The 9,858-nt window shown below is 35.3% G+C and overlaps 1 pseudogene; it reads right to left on the minus strand.

Annotated features, from left to right (window-relative positions):
* Positions 1–229: 229 nt before the first annotated feature.
* On the minus strand, positions 230–6,644 carry LOC148789233 (uncharacterized; annotated as a pseudogene).
* Between the last annotated feature and the right edge of the window lie 3,214 nt (positions 6,645–9,858).

A 9,858-nucleotide genomic window follows, 5' to 3' on the forward strand; every position in this document is an offset into this window, starting at 1 on the left:
AGAACTTGGATTATCTTTGGGTTGTGATAAGTGATCTCCCACTAACTCCTCGTTCTCATCTCGAAGTTGCAAACTTCTACCCTGCCCCCGGCCCCGCCCTCGCGCACGTCCGCTTGCTCGTCCTCTAGTCACCATCCTGTGTCAAAGAAAAACAAAAAACTATTAAGTTCTAAGATTGAGATTACTATGACGAACAATGCTGATATAAAATGCATATAAAGCTATAGAATTAAATAAATAAAATTACACGAACAGTGTCCATATCCTCATCACTTTCATTTGAATCATATTATTCTTCTTGCTCATCATCTTCTGGTTCGAATTCTTCTCCTTCCCAATGATCTTCATCCTCTATTATGACTTCATTGAAATCTACACCATGTTGAAGTCCCTTAAATTCATTTGCATCTACTTCTTCTACCATACCGTCCGAAACAATATTGATCTCATCTCGATCAGTTTCAATCAAAATTTGGTGTGGAACAAATGTCTCATCCTCTTGAAAAGTAATATCGACGCTTTGCTCAATATTCTCGTCTTGTCCTTCAGCTAATGGGACGTCAAATTTACCGGTAGCCTTTACTTTGCATATTGCCCACCAATCACGCCTCTCTCTTTTGGTACTCGGAAAGTTTGTGAAGTAGACTTGTTGTGCTTGGGAAGCCAATATAAAAGGGTCATTTGATTTTAATTTCAATTTATGGTTAATTTCCACAAGACCCGATGTGTGCTACTTAAGCCCTTTATCAGAAGTGTCGTACCAATGACACTTAAACAAGATAACCCCACGTTTTATCCCTTAATACTCCAATTCTATAATTTCTTCCAAAATTTCATAATAATCCACTTCATATTCATTGTAGGTACTCTCCAAAATACATACACCATAATTTGATGTTGCTTTAGAATGCCCGTACTCCAAAGTGTGGAATTTGAATCCATTCACAAAGTACCCTTTATAGCAAGAAACACGTCAACTAGGACCATGAGCCAACTTTTTTATGAAGTCGTCAACTTCGTTACGTGTATCTCGAATCTAAGAAAAAAATAATAATTTATAAAATAACATAATTTTTAATATGCTAATATATACATTGTTAGAAAGTAATCTATTACTTACATGAGCAAGTAGTCACCGAGAAAAATCTGTGTCCCGCAATGTTTCAAGTTCCATGTCAGTTATTCTTGAAAATTGTTTTCTATTTTCTTCATCAAATTTCCTACAGAATTTGTGATGATCATATGTTAATTATAGACACAAGTCATAAGAAACATTTGTGAGGACATAATGCACGAGTTGGATCACTCACTGCAAGAATGGATCAATCTTCTCATAATTCATCAAGACATATCTATGTGCAGCCTTCATCTCATCCTCATCCAGATATCTAAATGCAATTCTATTACCAAGTGGTCGTCCAGGATGTGTAGAAAATAGACTTTCACAAGAATCTATCATTCCTCTATCATCATTTCGTGGAACCTGATTTAATCTGGATTTTACATGTGGTTCAAAATATGAAGAGCAAAATGTTGAGACTTCTTCAATCATATACGCTTCAACAATTGATGCTTCAACTCGAGCTCGATTTCCAACCTTTTTTTTCAAATGGTATAGAAACCTAAAATTTGTTAAACTTTTAATTTACACAAGATAACTTATATTTTCTAATTATATAAGATAATTGAACTTAAAAAAATTACCTCTCATATGGATACATCCATCGATACAGTACAGGTCCACCAACCTTAGCTTCATACGCAAGGTCAACTGGTAGATGTTCCATAGAATCAAAGAAGCTTGGGGGAAAAATTTTCTCAAACTTACACAATATTTCAACAATGTTCTTCTCAAGTTTTTGCATGTGCTCCACACGCAATATAGTTGCGCATAGATCCTTAAAGAAACTGTTGAGTTCAATCAGTGCTTCCCAAATAGGTTTCGGTAGTAGATCTCTAAATGCAATTGGGAGTAATTTTTGCATGAACACATGACAGTCATGACTCTTCATTCCATAAAATTTGCATCCCTCTTCATTCACACAACGAGCAATGTTTGAGGAACACCCATCAGGTAACTTTAATGATTTTACCCAAGAGCACAATTCTTTCTTCTGTGCTTTAGTTAAAGTATATGGTGCCTTGGGTTTGTAGATTTTTCCATTTCTCCTTCAAACAAATGCATCTCAGTACGACTACAATACAACTCCAAATCTTTTCGAGATCTGACATTATCTTTTGTTTTATCTTTAACGTCCATAATAGTGTTAAAGATATTATCAAAGACGTTCTTTTCGATATGCATGACATCCAGATTATGTCGGATAAGATTTGTGTGCCAATATGGTAACTCCCAGAATATGCTCCTTTTAACCCAATTATGTGTCCTGTCAAATCCATCAATTGGGTGTGTACCACCTAGTGGTTTTCCAAAAATGGTTTCAGGAAGCTCATCCACCCTTTGTCGCATGTCTTCTCCAGTTAAGCGCATAAGTGGAGAATCATTTTCATATTTTCCCTTCCGAAACTTGTAGGTTTGTCTTCTATAAGGATGGTCAGGAGGCAAAAACTGACGATGCCAATCAAACCAACATGCCTTCCTTCCATAACGAAGTCTGAAAGATTTTGTCCTTTACATACAATAAGGACATGCCAACAACCCATGAGTGCTCCATCCAGATACCATCGCATTTGCAGGGAAATCACTGATTGTCCATAAAAGAGCAGCTCTCATGTTGAAATTTTGTTTTTTGCTCACGTAATAAGCTTGCACCCCAATTGTCCACAATATTTTCAACTGGTCTATTAATGGACGTAAAAATATATCAAGATTTTTTCCTGGACTTTTTGGGCCCGGTATAGCCATATTTAGGAACAAGAAAGGCGTTTGCATGCACATCCATGGAGGAAAATTATATATAGTGATAATAGCAGGCCAACAACTGTAAGGAGTACTAGAATTCCCAAATCGACTGAAACCATCTGTGCATAACCCAAGGCGCATATTTCGTGCATCTGAGGTAAATGATGGATGAGTGCGATCGAAATGTTTCCATGCCTCTCCATGAGATGGATGTGCCATACTTTCCTGGCTCGAAGGATTATTTGCATGCCATGTCATGTGCACACAGGTTAGTTAGATGCATATAGCCTTTTCAGCCTAGGTATCAAAGGCAAATAACGCAACACCTTGAAAGGTACTTTATTTTGTGATCCTGTCTTGATTGGCTTATATCGAGGATGATAACATATAGGGCATTCTTGAAGGCCATTGTTCTCTTTGTAATACAATACGCAATTTTTTACACAAGAATCAATTTTTTCGTAACCTAGACCAAGTTTACCTAGGTGTTTTTTGGTCGTGTAGAAGTTATCTGGCAACTTTTCATCTTCAGACAGCATGCTTTTGATTGTTGATACAAGTCGATCATAGCAAGCTTCAGGTAAATTGTACTCTGATTTGATACTTAATAGTTGGGCCACAGCAGAGAGTTTTGTGTGATTTTTTCAGCCATCCCATAATGGTTCGTCAGCATCTTTTAATAAGTTAAAAAACTTTTGTTCACAAATTCCAATCAAAATTCACAAATTTAATACGAACATTTTATGTTACTTAACAAATGAAGTAACACATAGCAGGCAACCAAGTACTTCAATGACACAGCAGCAATTGATAAGCAACTAGAAAAACATTTCTCTCACCAACATGTAGAACTCTGTAGCCTTTCATATTTATGAGTAATTACTTGCAAAGTATAAGGGACATGCAGGCATTTACCTACTGAGCAAAAGAAACAATTACACAAGAACAACAATTACACAAAGCCCACACAACAAATAAATTAATACAATTCAAAACTTTTCTCTCTTTCCGCATGCAAACTGAAACAGAGGGAGGGAAATTGCAGAAATTAGAGAAATTTCACACAACGACTAGAATTTTCCAGAAATTGCAGAAATTTTCCAGAAATTCCAGAAATTACAACATTACATACAACATTAGATACAAAATTTTTCATAAATTTTGCTAAAAACACACCCAAACCCAAAAAAAAAGAAGAATAAGTGAAATGCAACAAAGAAATAAGGATTACCTGGAGAAGCCGTACTCATCGCCTATTGACAAACCTACTCTTTCACAATAAATATAGCTCCAGTCATGATGACAAATGCTATAACTATAGAAGAGTAAATTGAGAGTCTGACAAGAGCTATTGAGGGACTTATGAAGCATGTTCAGAAATAAGATGCTCAAATTGCTAGGTTGATCAGCAAGATAGATAATGTTGACACGAGGCATATCATGGGAAAATAAGTTGAGGCTCATGATGAAGCAGAGGCGTTCATAAAGCAATAATTAATCACCTCTGGTTAACCATTAATCCAAAAGCTCCCTTCACCATGGGTGACATCTAGCAAAGGTTTATGGAACTAGATACTAAAAGAATATGACGTGAACATTTAGGCTCTTGAGTTCCATACGGCTATTCATTTCATGAGTTGTCTCTCGGTCTAAGTCTAGAATATTGAATTGGGCATCAGTTCCCATCTAGGACTAGACAACTATACTCATAACCCTAAATGCTTTTACTCCATTGATAGACATAGAAAACTCTTCCCTATTCAATCAAGCATTGTGGCTTCAAACTCAAGGAGTTTAAACGCATCTTAGAGCGCATAGGAGATCTCATTGTCATTCAATGATAAATGCCGATTCTATCTTAGAGTCCACCGTCCTCACTACATATTCTAATCGGATTGGACAAGACTCATAATGATCAAATCAAAACCACGATCGTCTTTTTCCAAGACCAAGATACAACCATCACACGTATGTGATTGTTGTGGTTCTTCTAGTGTAAGGACTAAATGTCATATTATGGGAGCCAAGGAGCACCAATCATACCAATCAAACCTCATAGGCTTCCATTGAAGCCTCCTTGTGAGTTAGCTCAGTCGACTTGACGATCTTTGTCAACCACCCACTAAAATTGCATAGACGTCCCACGTCTGTCGCTGATGAAACATGACACCCATCATGAATGCAAAACTTAGTGCCATCCCGATATACTATCTATACCTAGTCTTGAGGTTCTCAACTTGAAAGAATTCAGACCCAACCCTCATAAATTAGTTTCATAATTATTATCCAATGTGTAATCCAACTACATTGTTGATCAATTGGCCTATGAGTTATCTTGTAATATTAAAGCAATAAAGCATAATAGATAGTAAACACAACAAAACATTGACGATGAACTCTTACTTTATTCATTTCATTCAATATTACAAACTAAAGAAGTTGCTTAAACAGATTACAATCTAATTGGCTTTCTGATCACCTATTCTAACATCAAGAGTACTCTAGAGGTAAAAAGTCGCGGCAACATCGTTCAAAGATGAGTTAATAGACACAATCTAATATCTAAACAAGTGTAATAATTATGTTCATAAATACTAGATAATGCAAATTTCGCGATGAATCTGAATAAATCAGAAAAAAAACTATCAAAAATATTAAATCATGCCAATACATGTCAAAATCAACTATGCTAAGCCAGAAAAAACGTACGTAGTCCTTAAACTAGGAAAAATCTAAACAAAAGAACCATGCCCCTACGTCTTTCCAAAAGTCCTGGGGGGCTCCATCTCCACAAGTAGGAGTTGTCTCCTCTTCCTCCTCGTCATCCATCTCGAGGTCAAGAAACCCAATGTCTTCCTTTACGAATTGCCCCATCTCGCAGAGAACCTGACAACACTTGAGAATGGCAGCATCATAAATAGGAGTGGCCCTATTAGCTAGCGTGATTATAACAAGACCTAGAACTCCAAAATTACCTCCTCTTCATCTTGGAAAATTGCCCGTCTTTCTCTCCCTTCAGTTGAGATAACTCATCCTCACACAATTTCAAGGTACCCTCCAAGTCCCCGATTGCTTCAAGGCAACCTCCAAGCGACTTGCTTCCCCTAATCTCGCTATCAGCCAGTTCTGCGCGAGTGTAAGCAAAGTAAGAGACTGCAGAAGAAAAACAATCAAGTCATTAAAAATGAAAGTGATACGCAACAAGTAAGACAAAAATAGAAATCGCGTACCCAAGCCATATCCCTAGCCAGCATCTCGTCTATCTGCTGACTAGTGAGAGTAGAAAATCACCTCAGATCATCCTGGCTCACCACACTCCTTGTATGACCTCAAGCTAAGGAAATGCCTAAGGTCTTCTAGTACGATTGTACCCCCTCGCCTGGTCTACATGGGCGGTAAAAATTCCATCCTATTGAGTAAAGGTCAAAGCTTAAGCAGAAGAGATATCTTGTGATCTTTTATATGGAGGAGAAGACCTTGAATGACTCCCCCTAAGGTTGAAGTCCGCGATTGTCAAGGATAGTAAAGGGATGTCCATCTCCTCATGGGCCCACACTCACCACCCCCGCCCCTGCCCGATGTTGAGCTAACTTTCACTCAAAACAGCTTTCCTCATTCACTCAACCTTTCATCACATGCATGGTCTCAATGTCAATCTTCTTACCTTAAATAAGATGTGAATAAATAGAAAGAAATACCAAATCAAAGTTGATCAATTCCTCTATGAATAGAAACAACAAATGAAAGAGAAGAAAAAATAAGACTTACCTTCTGAGGTCATGCCTTGCTTTGTTTGAATGAGAAATGAATGTTGGGGAATGAGTAGAGCCAACAGTTAATGGGTTTCCATCTATCCCTTGCCATGCTGATAAGTACACAATTTACCGTATTTTGATGATGATTATACCTTCCTTTTGAGCTAAAATACTCTTAATCACAGGGATTTATTGCATTTCCATCTCAAAAGATTTGATAAATAGTAAAAATGACAAATTTGAGCTAAAAACGGTAATTGAAAGCATTTAAGGAAGGAATGAGTAACTTGTGATAGATTTGCTTATCCACTAGATGCGCCCACGCATAGTGCTGCGGTCAACTCTGAAGAAAATGAAAGATACAGTTTATGCTGCAGAAAAAGGAATGATTGCTCTATGATTTTAGAAAAAATTATTTGGGATATTTGGCTGATGCAAAGAAATGATTTGTTAATATTTTTAAAGCCAATCATGTACCAAAACGTCCTCTATGTCTAGATTCGTAGGATGCTTATAGTATAAATAGGAGAACATCTCACATCAATTATACTATTGATGATTCTAACTTTGAGTTCTCTTTAAGTTTTAATACATTACCTAGTTGTTAATGGAATTCCATTTCTTTTTAGTGTGTTCTTCTATTAACATGTTATATTTCTTATTTTTTGGTTAAGGTTAAGGTGATTGTTTGATTTCTAAATATTGTGAGATCTAATTTATACTTACTACTCTCGTTAAAACAAGTATTCATGTTATTCTCTGTACTTTTACTACAAACATCTGATTATGAATAATACGGTCGATTGTTCATTATCAAGAATATTTGCTTTGCGTATTAAACTTTGCAAATCCGTGTAATTATTTGTTTAGTTCAATAATTAGTAGCAACACGCATTATTGATTATGCCACAATAATTAATTATGTTATGGGAATGCATAATCTAACTTAAATTTATTATCCTCGTAGGAATTTGTTAGTTAAAATCAGGCCTTTTGATTCTTAATGATGCTGATGGATTAAATCTTGTGGGCGTTCTCAAGGTTGTCCATTGATTACGGAATTAGCCAACGGTCGTACCTTGGCTGACGAAAAGGTAAGGAAAGGTGAGGCCGTTAGGTCGTACAATAACCATAATTGGTTTATTTATTTAAATGGGTTTATATTTGCATCGATAATCAACCAATGGAATCAAGCATGAACTTGATCTTAACTGAAAAAGTCTTTTCTTATATTTATCTCTTTTAATTTCATTGTCTTTATTCTTCTTACAGTCAAACCCTCCTCCACTATTTTTTTTATTTTTGAAGGAATTGACTTGAAGCTAATTCATGAGAAATCAACCCTGCTCCCGCTTCTATAAAAATATCTGTAGGAATTATTTTTTATTGTTTCGACACCCATCACATGCATTAAAGGCTCATATGCTTGTTGCTTCCACTTACTCTCATATGGCTTATTTTTCTCAATACTAATAATCCGTTCGAGAGCGGGGACAATATGATAGGTATACTAGTTAATTTTTCTATGAAGGTATAAAAGTAATTTTTTATAGCTAAAATACACCATAAATGTATAGACATTACCACACATTAAAACTCCCAAATAAGTATCTCAAATATTATTTTTTAACAGCAAGTACTATTTATTGATTTAACAACATACCACAAGCTGTTAAAACTCTCTCTCTCTCTCTCTCTCTCTCTCTCTCTCTCTCTCTCTCTCTCTCTCTCTCACTCACACACACACACACACCCCAGAAAATACTTGAAAAATATCAAACGTGTTGAGGGTAATTTCCCCTTTCACTCCCTTGCCCAAATTACAACCACATTACCAAAGAAATTGAAAACTCGTCACGTTTAAAAAATAATAGTTATTATGTTAATTACTTTGTCCTCAAATAGATTGCATTTTTGGTACCACTAAATATGTGATCTTGCAACTTAAATAACGTACTTTTACAGTTGATCAAATTTTGGTACAATATAAAGGGATTCAATCCCATAGTATATTCAACAGTCAACTTCTTAACAAAAAGGCCACGTGAAGAACACATGGCCGTTAAATCTGAAATGTTGGACGGTAAAAAAATTCAAGGCAATTGGATCTTTGGTACTATACTAGGACTCTTTGTATGTACACGGGGTTATTTGTACAGTAGATACATCCATTAAGTTTTTAACATAATGGCCAGGTGCACTATAAATATCGCCTAACCTGTTGTTTTAACACATGTCAAGTGAGATGCATGTATTGGAGCTAAAATTAGATTAAGGGGTAAAACGAAATAATTGCTAAGGAAAAAAAATACCCGGATCACCCACAAATTGATCTTTCATCCATGAACCCTAACCGTAAGCAAAAATCATCCAAGGTCAACCCTATATGCGAATCCAGTAAACATTTTTTGAGTCAAGTTTGTATAATTCTTGCTTATGATTAGGATTCACTGATGAAAAATTGATTTGGGATGAATGGTGTTAAAAAAAATTCAAGAATAATTTCATTTCACCCCTTAGCCTAACCCAAGCTCCAACACATGTGACATTGAAAAAATTATAAGTTAATCCAAACACCCTCTAAAAAGCAATTTATAAGCACAAAAGGTTTTAAAAATATAGATGTTAATCACAGTTTAGGAAGCCAACAGCAACAACACACGTCTGAGACTGACGAATTATATTAAGATTTGTAAGTATGACTAATTTCGTAGTATTTTTATTCTTTTCCTATTTTTTTTTAATTTTTTGTACACAATATAATATTTTATGACAATTTAATTAATAAAGATATCTACAACTAATAAAAATTAATAATATTTATTTATAAAAAATATCTAATATATTTAAATAGTAATTACAAAATTGCAATTAACAAATTTAAAATAATAGTAAATAAATATAAGTATTAATGATATGACGACTCCACCAAAATTATTTCTTTTCAAAAAAAGAAGAAATACTTGAGTTGTTATGCAAGATGACTCACGGTACAAATACAAATAAGTTTGTTCATGTGAATAAATCTCGTCTAACAAAAACTACAATAATTATAAATAAAAAAAAAAAAAAAGGAACTGGCACCCGAAATAAGACTCAACTCCACCAGCCACATGTTCCCTGTCAACTTGTGTTATATATTGATTGCACATCTCCACCACCCTACAACTCTTTCTCCAAGCACATTCACACCAAAGAAATTGAAGGTATTGAAAACAGTTTAACACACCCATCAAGGCA

Source organism: Sesamum indicum, linkage group LG2 (genome assembly GCF_026168435.1).
Source record: "Sesamum indicum cultivar Baizhima isolate 11 linkage group LG2, ASM2616843v1, whole genome shotgun sequence".
Taxonomy (NCBI): domain Eukaryota; kingdom Viridiplantae; phylum Streptophyta; class Magnoliopsida; order Lamiales; family Pedaliaceae; genus Sesamum; species Sesamum indicum.